We start from the raw sequence: 12,315 nt of genomic DNA on the forward strand, positions 1-12,315 counted from the left end.
ACATGACAAAGTTCCATTTAACTTTTTTAATATTTTGAACATAAACCTAACTAATAAACTTTACATGATATATACATCAGTGTAATAAAATATCATTTAAATGCATATTAATCAGATTATGTATTCAGAATACATTAAGTATATTTCTTTGAATTACATAGTAATTAGGTTACCTATTCAAGATGAATAATGTGTATGCGTTTGAAATAAATAACAATTAATCTTAAATTCAATCAAAATGCATTAGATTTATGTATTTTTGTGATTAATATCCAATTAAGTTTTTTATTTTCCGTTCAACAATATCTCAATGATTCATACAATCAGACCACCTTGGTGATTCAACAAATGTATTAACATTAAAGCAAACCTCTTCTCTTCACACAGACACAGTACTCAGCAGGTAGTGTAGCTCTTCAACCAAGTCATCTACTGCTGTAGATGGAACATGTAAAAGGATAACTTTAATAGAACAGAGGCAAGTTAAGAACGTTAAACAAAGTGTTGACTGAGCACCTGCCGTTTCTAGCTTTCTGTGAATCACCTGAGCAATTTGAGTTTCAGTGCTTGTACTTTGGGGGAAAGCTTGGACGATTCCAGGTCCATCAGGATCTTCTGGTAAACTTCGAATGTATTCTTCAAGCTTTTTGGATAGCTTAGATTAAGTGCGTAGATCAACCTATAAAGCATCATGCATGCGGTTGATACTCGGGGGTTGTGGAGAACTTCGACCCCTTCCAGGACCACACCGACATCTGCAAAGCGTCCACCAGGACCATCAGGATCATCACTCTCAGCTCGAACAGTGTAGATTCCCATGGTCGTCCCTGCGACGTCTGCCTCGGCCTCACGGCATTCGATGTCCTGAAAGATGGAGGGAACAGAGAACAATGAGCTGTGTCACTAACCTTGACCACCAAATTCTGAGCAGCTTATCATTGAGGCCAAGTGCGTGTTAATTTGAAGAAATTCCCTTAAGGCACTGTAGATATAGCGTTCATGAAAATGAGATGGACACAAGTTCAAGGTCACAATGACCTCAAGATCTTTGACTCCCTAAAAGCCTGGAAAACAAAACAAAAAGTCAAAAAGTACATTATGTATAAATGGAATTGTACATTCAATGATCATCAACTATTTAAATATGATACAAAGTGGTGTTTGAGCATTGTTGATCACAATGAGGGTCGAATTAAAGAATCTCGATACCATTTTTTACCGTGTTTGTGGGTACGTGCCATAAAGAACAGCATGTTGTGTCTCATTGCTTAAAAGTACTACTTTTAATCCTTTAATTTAGTGAATTTGTAATGGTGCACATGAAACATAAGATAGTAACTTACATGTTCATAGGTTAGTCCTCCTCTGAGGGTAAGGTTCCGAGCTTCTTTAAGATGTAAGGATTTCCGGGGAGACAGAAGAGACTGCACTGTATCCAATGAAGCCTTTGACCTGCCACAATAACAATTGAGTCAACAAAACATCCCAACTTGAAATGTAAAAAAAGAAAAAATACAGCACCAGGAACCCATTTTATTCAGAGATCTGTGAAGTAAATGAAAACATTCTCATCAGTAATCAATATCTGAAAGAGCCAAATAAGAAACTGTTCTTTGATACAATGTAGGGGAGAAAGGACAGTAGGAAAGAGGCAAACCTCTTCTGTCCACCCCCCGCTCCCTCACTCCTACCCTCCGCCATCTCTTCTCACCTCCTCTCTCCTAATCTCCTCTCATAGGGTAAGGTTTACTCCTCCCTCCTATCCAACCCTCTCCAAACCTCTCTTGTGCTGTCCTCCCTCTCTCCTAACCTAATTCTGTTTCCTGTTAGGAAATAGAAGGAACTAACCTTTCCCTATCCTGACCTTCTCTCCCCTAACCCATCAACCCTTGAAAATGCCCCCTTCTACTAAATAGAATCAGTCCCAACAGCCAAAACAAAACAAAGTATACTTACTACTACACTGTTTTATGACTTACCTCTTGACATCCGGCTTTGGCTTTACTGACTGCCTCAGATCCTCAGCTGCCTTTTGACAGAGAAAACAATAATTATCCCATTATTTCTCTCCATGGATATCAACCCTAAATACACTACAAGGTATACAGGAGGTTCCTTAAAGGAGGAAGACAGGAATGGCATTATCTTTGTAAACTACATTGTCGAAAAAAATCGAGAATTAACCCATTTAGCCCTACTTTTACACCTTTTAAAATCTTATGCTTTATGTATGAGTGAAGTTACACTGTGGTAGGAGGTAACACACAATAAAGCTATATGTGTGAGAGCAAGAGAGAGACACAGACAGACAGAGAGGGAGAAGATCTAGAGGAGAGAGAGAAAAAGCAGGATGGAGAGACAGAGAGAAGAGGGAGATGGAGACGACAGACACAGAAAGAGGGAGGGAGAGAGACAGAAAGGAGAGAGTTGGGTGAGACAGACAAAGTGTGATAGGATAGAGAGGAGAGAGAGAGACCAGTTGATCAGTCTTGTGTTGGTTAGAGTTCCAGTCAACATGTCCACTTACTGGCAATAACTTCAAGGAAGACAAGAAGGCTTCCCTCTCTCTGATGTTCTCAAGGCGTTTGAGTTCATAAACAGATAGTCCACAACATGCATCCTAGCTCACACACACACACACACCACACACACACACACACAACACACCACACACACACACACACACACACACACACACACACACACACACACACACACACCACACACACACACACACACACACACACACACACACACACACACACACACGAGAATCAAGCTGATCAGAATCAAGAATCAAAACCGACCTGACATAATCTGAAAGGCCTTTCTTACTAAATAACATTTCCAAAACAGGTGTCAATTACATAACTGCTGCTTTATGAGAACTATCAAGTTTCTGTGTCCTCACCTCTCTGTTTGGGGCAGAATTGTCATCACTGGCATATTGGAGGCGCTTAGGTGCCAGGACCCGACCCTTAACCTCAAGCTCCTCCGGACCATGTGGATTTACTTCCTACAAGTAACCACCATTGCCTTGAGGGAATTTCTTACTCAAAACAAACAACCCATTGGACTCAATGACGAACTATTGGTGTTCAAGGTCAATGTGACCTAATGTCCATCCCATTCTCATGAACGCCACATGTTATCAGGCACACCTGGAGGGAAATTAATTACATCTGGCACAAAGGACAGAAGGATGACAAACTTACCACATATTCTTTGACTAGTGTGTCCAGGTCTTCATTGAGGTAGATGCTCAGACAGCTCAGCACACAATCACGCCTCACGTTGATGTCTTCACTCTGAAACAAACATTACATGATTCCATGCTGGTCAGTGTCAGAGACGCATGTGCTGAGGCCAGCCAAGCCACTGACATTTCCCTCCTTGACCATCCTGAACTCACCTAGTTTCACCCCACTCAGTTAAAACTCACACAGGTCTGAGCCCGTTCACTACACAGTAATTTTGAAAGTGCCTATCCTTTTCCAAACCGTTAACAAAAGGAGCTTTCCCATATGGCTGAGTCAAACAAACCATATGTGTATTAGGTTAGACCAAAAAATACTTACATTATCCGTCTTTGCCATCACGGCTCTGGTCTTTCTTCCTGCAGCTCCACCTTTGGTATGGAAAACTCGAATCAGGTCGTCGGTCAGGCGGTCCAGTTCTCCAAGGAATTTGGAGGTCAGAGGTACAGCCGCATAAACTCCAAGTTGATCTGTAAAAGACAACACAGACAGGATACAGACTTAAACAGGGGCAGCTGTAGCTCAGTTGGTAGAGGGGTCATTCATAGACCGAAGGTCAGTGGTTCGAATCCCGGCTCTGACTGTCATGTCAAAGTGTCCTTGAGCAAGGCTAGCACACTGCACAGTTGGGTGCACAAAAGCGCTATTTAAGTGTAGAACATTTACCCGATGTGTGACATTGAATACATGAGTTACTAAACTTCAGATTCACACTTACCTCATTGACGTCAAATAGTGCTGGCCATTTGTTTAGGAACCTTTGGCTCCTGGAGAATCTCCTGTCTCCTAAGCGAGAAGGTACGCTGCATCTTCTCCTTAATCACGGCCTCGTCCTTTTTCTTCTTTTTTACCTGAAATGGAATGAAACTTCATTGTCATTATACAATACATATTCTTGTAAAACGAGATTTGGTTAGAAACTCTCCGCAAGGGTACACAATACAATTGAGAAACAGATAATAGAAAGGGAAACGCTAAGCTAGATGCTAGACAATATGATTTGGGAGTAAGAATATTATACAAACTGAGTGTAATAGATAAAGAAAAATGAACTGTGCAAAGTAACCAGAAAACAGCTGAAGTGTCCAGTGCTGTGCAAAATGAACTGTTGGGCTGCTTGAGCTGAGCTGGACAGGGAGTATAATGCAGAAAACATGACAGGTGAAAAGCTGTGATCATGTACATACTGGTCATGCCATGAACATAGTGTAATCATGGATAGGTAAGATACAATGTATTTCACATTATACCTCAGTCAGTAGAGCCACCCTTTCCACCTCCAACCCGTCTCTTGTTTCACCACTAGGGATGTTTGGACAGAAATGTACATCTCCCTTCCTGGGCTTCCTGATGTTGGCTGCTGGCCACTTCGCTTGTTTTTCAGAGAGTTGATGGCAACCTCGGGGTGTCCAGCTCGGCTGAGGAGAAGAATTATATTTTATCAGCACCTTTAACGGACCAGGATCACAAATTGCTTCACAATTTAAACACAATGGGCTCTATTTTGGTTTTGTCCTAAACGCCATGTCTTTAATACATTTAACGAACGACATAATCGGTCAACATGGGCGCCGAAAGGAAAATGGCTCCGCTTCTCAGCGCCAAAAAAAAGGCCACTTGAACTGATGCAACGAGGTTTACAAACTGAAAAAGTGCATTCTAGAAGTTCAAAAAAATAAATGTATATATAGAAAATTGATGCACTGACACAAGTTAGATTCAAACATTTCTATGTAAACAAACGGACAAACACATCTCTCTATAATAAACCGTTTCAGAGATATTCACAGATATGTAAAACTTTAGACTTTTTGTCTAAATCTAAAAAAGTGTCTTAAAAAAAAATGCACCCCTACCCGAAAAGCTTTGAATGAAATGCATTTAAATTCGTCAATCATTGATTATTTTCCTACTCAGCATAGAGCACAACGTTTAGTGAATTGCTAGCTAACGTTAGCTAACGTTAGCTAGCGTTAGCTAGTGAGCGCCGGTACACAACACGTAGAAGGACTAAAGATCATAAAACTGCTTACAATCATCACAAACTACGTAGATTTGATCATCAATGAATTGATATTAATGTAATATGATAAAAACTGCACGAATAATACACAGATGGATGTAAGTAGACAAAGGATGACTCGGATTACTCACCATTAAGCCTGAGGTAGCACATGAAGTCCAACGGAAAATAAGGATGTCATTTCCTGCTTCCTGATTTCACTTCCCCCGAGTTGTACGTAAACCAATCACATACATTTTAAATAAAATAATCTTGTTTGTTTATATGTATTAAGTAATTACATTTAATATATTTTAGAATTGACAGAATTATACAGATTATAATTAATTTCAATACATACATTTAAAAAATATGAGTATTTAAATAAAATCAAATAGATTTATATGCTTAAAAATAAACTCTACCATGATTCATTTATGTGAGTGTACACAGTCGGCCGTTCACGGAAACAATCGATTATGACGGAGAAATTATATCATGAAAGTTACGGTGCTTATTAAGCTTTTTAAAACGTATGTGGTAAGTTGCCAAAGTGCTTTGTTTTGAACGTTCATCAGTATTATAATCAAAAAGACAAATATGAACGTTAGTTTTTACTGAAATGATCAAATAAAGTCAACATTTCATTGAGCTGTGTGGGGTTTGTTCAACTTTTAAAAGATGTTTGAATGGTGATGTACACAGTGATAGGTGTTAAAGACTCACGTTTATAATAAATACATTTGTATTGATTTTAAGATATTTTCATAGTTCATACAATCATACTGGGATCATTTTTTGTATTAATGTAGACCGGAGGGAGAGGGTGACGAGCATGAGTTTCACTTTCCTTTTTTATTTCCATTCCAACTTTGGTCATGAAGAATATGTTTCTCTGTTGTCCACGTTCATAAAGCATAACACAACAGCATCAGAGCACGGTGCAGAGTCTCTAGATGAGTTTACAGTAGTCCCTCGTTCTTATTAAACATCCATGTTGTAGTCCGCTGTATAGAAAACTGTAGTTTCCATATTTCCCCACAGCAGCAGACGCACAAAATGACGTCCGCTGGCGCATCATAAACACGTTGAATAGTGAAAGTGCAGTCGGATTCTCTAATGCACCGCAGTCTCTTCTCCTAAATCCTTTTGAATTCTCCTATCCACTATCCCTTAACCCCGTGACGTTTCACTCAAAGGTCAAGGAATAGGAGATAGGGTTAGAACTTAGGAGCTGATTTTTAAACTATCCGAACGCAACCGAGTTCTCATTTCTCTCACCGCCTGCTGCTTCCCCTCCTCTCTCCTCGGTTCCCCTCCTCAGTCCTCCGCTCGCATCTCCTGTGGGCGGCACCAAGTCTCGAGGAGGGGAGTCGAGGAGGGGACATTTGAGTATTGAGAAACCTCTGATGAAAGCAGTTTCTAAAATAATATCCAGGGGATGCATGCAGAGCTGTCATTGGCTGAGATAAGTCCGGCCGTGCGTCACGCATCCACCGTTCCCGGAAATGCATCCGCGGAGGAGCCGTGGAGGAACCATCAGTGTATCCTCGGTTAGAGCTCCTCCAGAGAGCCTCCTTATGGGCATAGATATGTCTCATAATTATTTGTGTGAACATAAAAATAATTTGTGTGTAAATATGTGATTTGTAAATGTAAAACAACATCTACAAATGCATTTAAAAGATTTTCAAACTCACAAATACATTTGCAAGTGTAAAACGGATCTGCAAATACGCTAAATATGTTCACAAATTAAAAAAAAGATCTGTGAATATCTCTTTAACATTTACAACTTTCGATCAGGCATTTGTGAATCCATTTTGTATTTGTGGACCAAAAATGCGCTCGCGGATCTAACTCTCTGTTCACGGATCTCAAATCTCTGTTCGCGGATCGTCTTTTTACACACACGGAATTTTGAGACATATTTTCCGCCGGTCTCGGCTAAAATCTACTCGTGTCACTCGGTTATTTTCGGAAACCACGTGATGGCCCGCTGATGACTACATTTCCGCATGATTTCAAAGTAAGAGCATGATGGTTTGTTTAATGCTCTGTTTTTGTATTATAATGAACAGCGGAACGTTAGATGCATTCTTCATCACCATCACCCTCATCATCATGTTATAGTGATACAGTTAGTTTGTGTTATTGGTTCAATGCAGCATATCTCGAGCACCTTCGTTGATGTTGAAGTGCAGGCTATACGCCACTTCCGGGTCCCGGGGGAGCAGCTGGCAGCGAAGCAGCCCAGATAAAACTCTTTCTTCATTGTTTGTTGTGTATTCAGTCAAGCGGGTCAAAGTTACAAAGCACTTCACATCTTATTAATCGGCCTAATTTTACTTTACCAGTGCAGTAATAAAGTAATCTGTAGAAAAGCACCGTATTTAGGTCAGCCTTCATAGTAAGGCTCCATTACATGTTATAATATTCATCGTGTCCTTTCTACTGATATATTCCTGTCTATTGCTTTCATTTGTATTTAATGTTATTGTGTTTATACTTGTTTCCACACATTTCACAATTTGGGATGAATGAAGTATCTATCTATATATGATATCCATCTATCTATATCTGTCCGTCTATCTATCCGTCTATCTGTCTGCCTACCTACTACGTACCTACCTACCAACTAGTTGTTTTGGTTGGAAAGGTTTTGTCATTGTATTGCTCTTTACCAGCACCTGCAGAGTACAGGACTTTATTGTAAATATTATATCAATCCATTGGTTTCTAGCATATATCATTTGCAAGTGTTTAAAACAAATGTGGGATCCTGATTTCATAAAAAGAAAGACATTCATGATTGTCATATTTATTATGTAGGATACAGGACTGGAATTATTCTTACTTTTTACTCCACTTCATTTATGCAACAACTTTATTTAATGTTATGATTAGATTGTTTTGCTTGTATCATCCTTTTCAAATACATAGTCACAATGCTGGAAACAGGGCTGTTTCTCTGAGAGACGTAGATAACCACTTATGAGAATATAATGCATTGGTGTATATTAAACTAGCCAACAGTATACAAAGCACTACAAAAGTTTTGTCAATATTAACCATAAACATTTACATTAGTGAAATGACACATCAATCAATGTTTATTTTATTTTTCACATACACAGCCTTCATAGTAAGGCTACATTAAATGTTATAATATTCATCGTGTCCTTTCCACTGATATATTCCTGTCTATTGCTTTCATTTGTATTTAATGTTATTGTGTTTATACTTGTTTCCACACATTTCACAATTTGGGATGAATGAAGTATCTATATAACCCCTTGCCCTTATTCCTCCGAGCTTAGCACTTTCTACTTTTGTTGTTATTTTGTTTTACTTGCTCGTAAGCGCTTTGAGCACCAGGAAAAGCGCTTTATAAATGTAATGTATTATTATTATTATTATTATATATGATATCCATCTATCCATATATCTATCTATCTATCTATATATATATATATCTATCTGTACCTGCAGAGTACAGGACTTAAATATTGTACATATTATATCAATCCTATAATATTTGTTTCTAACATTTAAAGTGCTTAAAACAAATGTGGGATATTCATTTGATAAAAGTAATTGACAAAGAAATTAACGATTGTCATATTTTATTATGTAGGATACAGAACTGGACTGTAGTCAAGCAAACGTACTTAATAACACATTCCACATACTTGTTCTTTGCGTCAGTGTTTCAATGTTATATTTTATAACCATATAAATTATTAAAACAATTAAAATACATGCCCTACCGTTGATTGTGCACACTTTTGCCTGAAATTAATCTCCCACTGCCAGGCCCACGCACAGTCAATATAAGTAATTATATTAATGCATAGGAATGTAGTGATACTTCTTTATTCTTCTTTTGTATACAATTATAACGGTACATAACAGCGGAAGAAAAGTATACATATTTTTAAAAACGGTTTTGTTTTTTGTGACAGAGATTACAGATCCCCATTGACTGGGAGGCCAGTGGTCATCTGCGTGAGGAACACTGGGAATAGTTGTTCCTGTCACCCGGAGTCCTCTGAGTGATCAACAGATGGAACACCTTAATGCTAATATTGACCCAATGTTACCATCAGATTCATTTGGAAAGGACATCTACTTGAACACATTACAGTAGGTTCTCTTTACGACTGGAAATTAAGAGCAATGGATCCATGGACTACCAGTAGCAGACAAAGTATTCAGATACTTGACTGAAGTAAAAGTCTTGCCTTTATAGTCTTACTTAAGTAAAGGTATGTAAGTACTAGCCAAATGGACTTACATTTGAAGTACTCATTGTGCTTTAAAAGGTTCTCTGTATGTGTTAAAACTTTTGATTATATAGTTGCATTAATGTGTAGGCCTATGTGAAAAATAAAATAATAGATCAGATAGACAGACAGATAGCCTATAGATAGATGGATATCATATATAGATAGATACTTCATTCATCCCAAATTGTGAAATGTGTGGAAACAAGTATAAACACAATAACATTAAATACAAATGAAAGCAATAGACAGGAATATATCAGTAGAAAGGACACGATGAATATTATAACATGTAATGTAGCCTTACTATGAAGGCTGACCTAAATACGGTGCTTTTCGACAGATTACTTTATTACTGCACTGGTAAAGTAAAATTAGGCCGATTAATAAGATGTGAAGTGCTTTGTAACTTTGACCCGCTTGACTGAATACACAACAAACAATGAAGAAAGAGTTTTATCTGGGCTGCTTCGCTGCCAGCTGCTCCCCCGGGACCCGGAAGTGGCGTATAGCCTGCACTTCAACATCAACGAAGGTGCTCGAGATATGCTATATTTAACCAATAACACAAACTAACTGTATCACTATAACATGATGATGAGGGTGATGGTGATGAAGAATGCATCTAACGTTCCGCTGTTTATTATAATACAAAAACAGAGCATTAAACAAACCATGATGCTCTTACTTTGAAATCATGCGGAAATGTAGTCATCGGCGGGCCATCACGTGGTTTCCGAAAATAGCCGAGTGACACGAGTAGATTTTAGCCGAGACCGGCGGAAAATATGTCTCAAAATTCCGTGTGTGTAAAAAGACGATCCGCGAACAGAGATTTGAGATCCGTGAACAGAGTTAAGATCCGCGAGCGCATTTTTGGTCCACAAATACAAAATGGATTCACAAATGCCTGATCGAAAGTTGTAAATGTTAAAGAGATATTCACTGATCTTTTTTTATTTGTGAACATATTTAGCGTATTTGCAGATCCGTTTTACACTTGCAAATGTATTTGTGAGTTTGAAAATCTTTTAAATGCATTTGTGGATGTTGTTTTACATTTACAAATCACATATTTACACACAAATTATTTTTATGTTCACACAAATAATTATGATCTATCTATGATATAATCTATGCCCATACTCCTCGACGCTTGATCCTCGGTGTGCATTTAGAGAAATGAGATGTCCTTCAACATGGCGCGCTGAAATTCATTTCCGGGTCACTACCGGAGGACCGAGGAGTCGAGGAGGGGAAATTTGAGTATTGAGAAGCTTCTTATGTTATGTCTTATGTTTCTGTTCCTGTGAGTGTTCCTGAATCCTGTGTTCTTCAATTTCCCATCTCTCATTGCCTAAATGTATGTGGTTGTATGAAAGAGAAGGTCTGGAGTGTCAAAATAAAGAAAATGGTTGACTTATTTTGACCCAAATGTTATGCAATAATGCATGTAAATAAATAAAAAAGATTGGAGTTTCAAACTGATGAATAAAGTTCACTTGTTATGGGTAAACTAAACACTTGTCATTATTCTTTCCTGTTCTTTCTCTCCCGTGGACGAGAGCTTTGGACCTCACTTTACAATACAAACAAACAGTCATAAGCATTTGTCAATTTAAAAACACATTCACACATTTCTTATAAAAAATAAGCTACTCTGCATAACAGTAATCTGAAAATGAATTTATGCAACAAAAACACTTCACCACTCATCCAATTACAAATAGAGAATGTATGTTAACGCTGTTTAAGTATACGGTAGTGTTAAGAGTTTAAGAGACATCCTTTGTAGAACATGTACAGGCTTTCATGTTAATATTATTTATTTCAAATTGACCTCGTAAAGTATATACTTTAACTCCTGGAGTTGTTTATTGTATTCTAATGGTGTTTATCAATTTTGTGTTAATATTTTACACTCCAATATATATTCTAACACTGTGTAAAAAACACAAGAACATTCCATTAAAGTTTAGATGTGAAAATAATGCATTTATACTATTAATGCATTTATGGGTTTTTCTTTAGCGCCACTAGAGGGAGACATAGTAAAGGGCTGGGCTCGAACCTGGATCTTGGAACTCTTCTGCTAGCTATCTAACCCTACTGGACCGCCGCTCTAAAGGGTGAGCTAGACGGCGGACCTTCTATCAAGTAGTATTTAGTTACTTATATATTTGTTTATGTGTTTTTTTTAAAAATACATATCTGTCTTCAACACTCACTACTACCAGATCCAGTGGCGAGTCGTGACTTTTTTACCTAGGCCCTCTGACCCCCCCCCCTCGAAAAAAAAGAAGAGTTATTACGTCTCAGCATATACTTCAGCGGAATATCAAAACAACTGCCCGGGGTGCAAAACGCATCAATGGCAGTGACCCTCTAGCACACAAAACAGCACCATTTATATAAACACCTATCATGATAGGGCACCCACAGCCAAGTAACAATTACAAATGAATTAAGTCGGCACGGCGGCCCACATTGAAAATGACTTAGGCCTACCTTTGATGATCAAATCACTTGAACACAAAGTCCATCCTCCTGTCCTTTTGGATGAAGCACTTGATGGCGGGTCATGCAGCTGATACTTTGCCACTCCAGTTTATCATTGTAACTCAATCTTGAAAATGACTCGGTTAATAATTTCGCAACGATGTCATCACTATCACTGAAGTGAACCATCATGAACGAACTTATGCTAATTATAAATCTATCGATCATAAATCTATCGATTAGATTCATGATTCGAAAATAATAAAAGTAG

At 38.2% G+C, this 12,315-nt stretch overlaps 1 long non-coding RNA gene across 1 annotated transcript; it reads right to left on the reverse strand.

Annotated features, from left to right (window-relative positions):
- Nucleotides 1–2,532: 2,532 nt before the first annotated feature.
- LOC139435800 (uncharacterized) lies at nucleotides 2,533–4,444 on the reverse strand. Its single transcript, XR_011644994.1, has 4 exons — nucleotides 3,976–4,444; nucleotides 3,579–3,727; nucleotides 3,216–3,308; nucleotides 2,533–2,620 (listed from the first exon to the last, which is right to left on the reverse strand). It is a non-coding gene; the product is annotated as an uncharacterized lncRNA (long non-coding RNA).
- Nucleotides 4,445–12,315: the final 7,871 nt, after the last annotated feature.

The sequence above is a fragment of the Pseudochaenichthys georgianus genome, chromosome 19, assembly GCF_902827115.2.
Source record: "Pseudochaenichthys georgianus chromosome 19, fPseGeo1.2, whole genome shotgun sequence".
Classification (NCBI taxonomy): Eukaryota; Metazoa; Chordata; class Actinopteri; order Perciformes; family Channichthyidae; genus Pseudochaenichthys; species Pseudochaenichthys georgianus.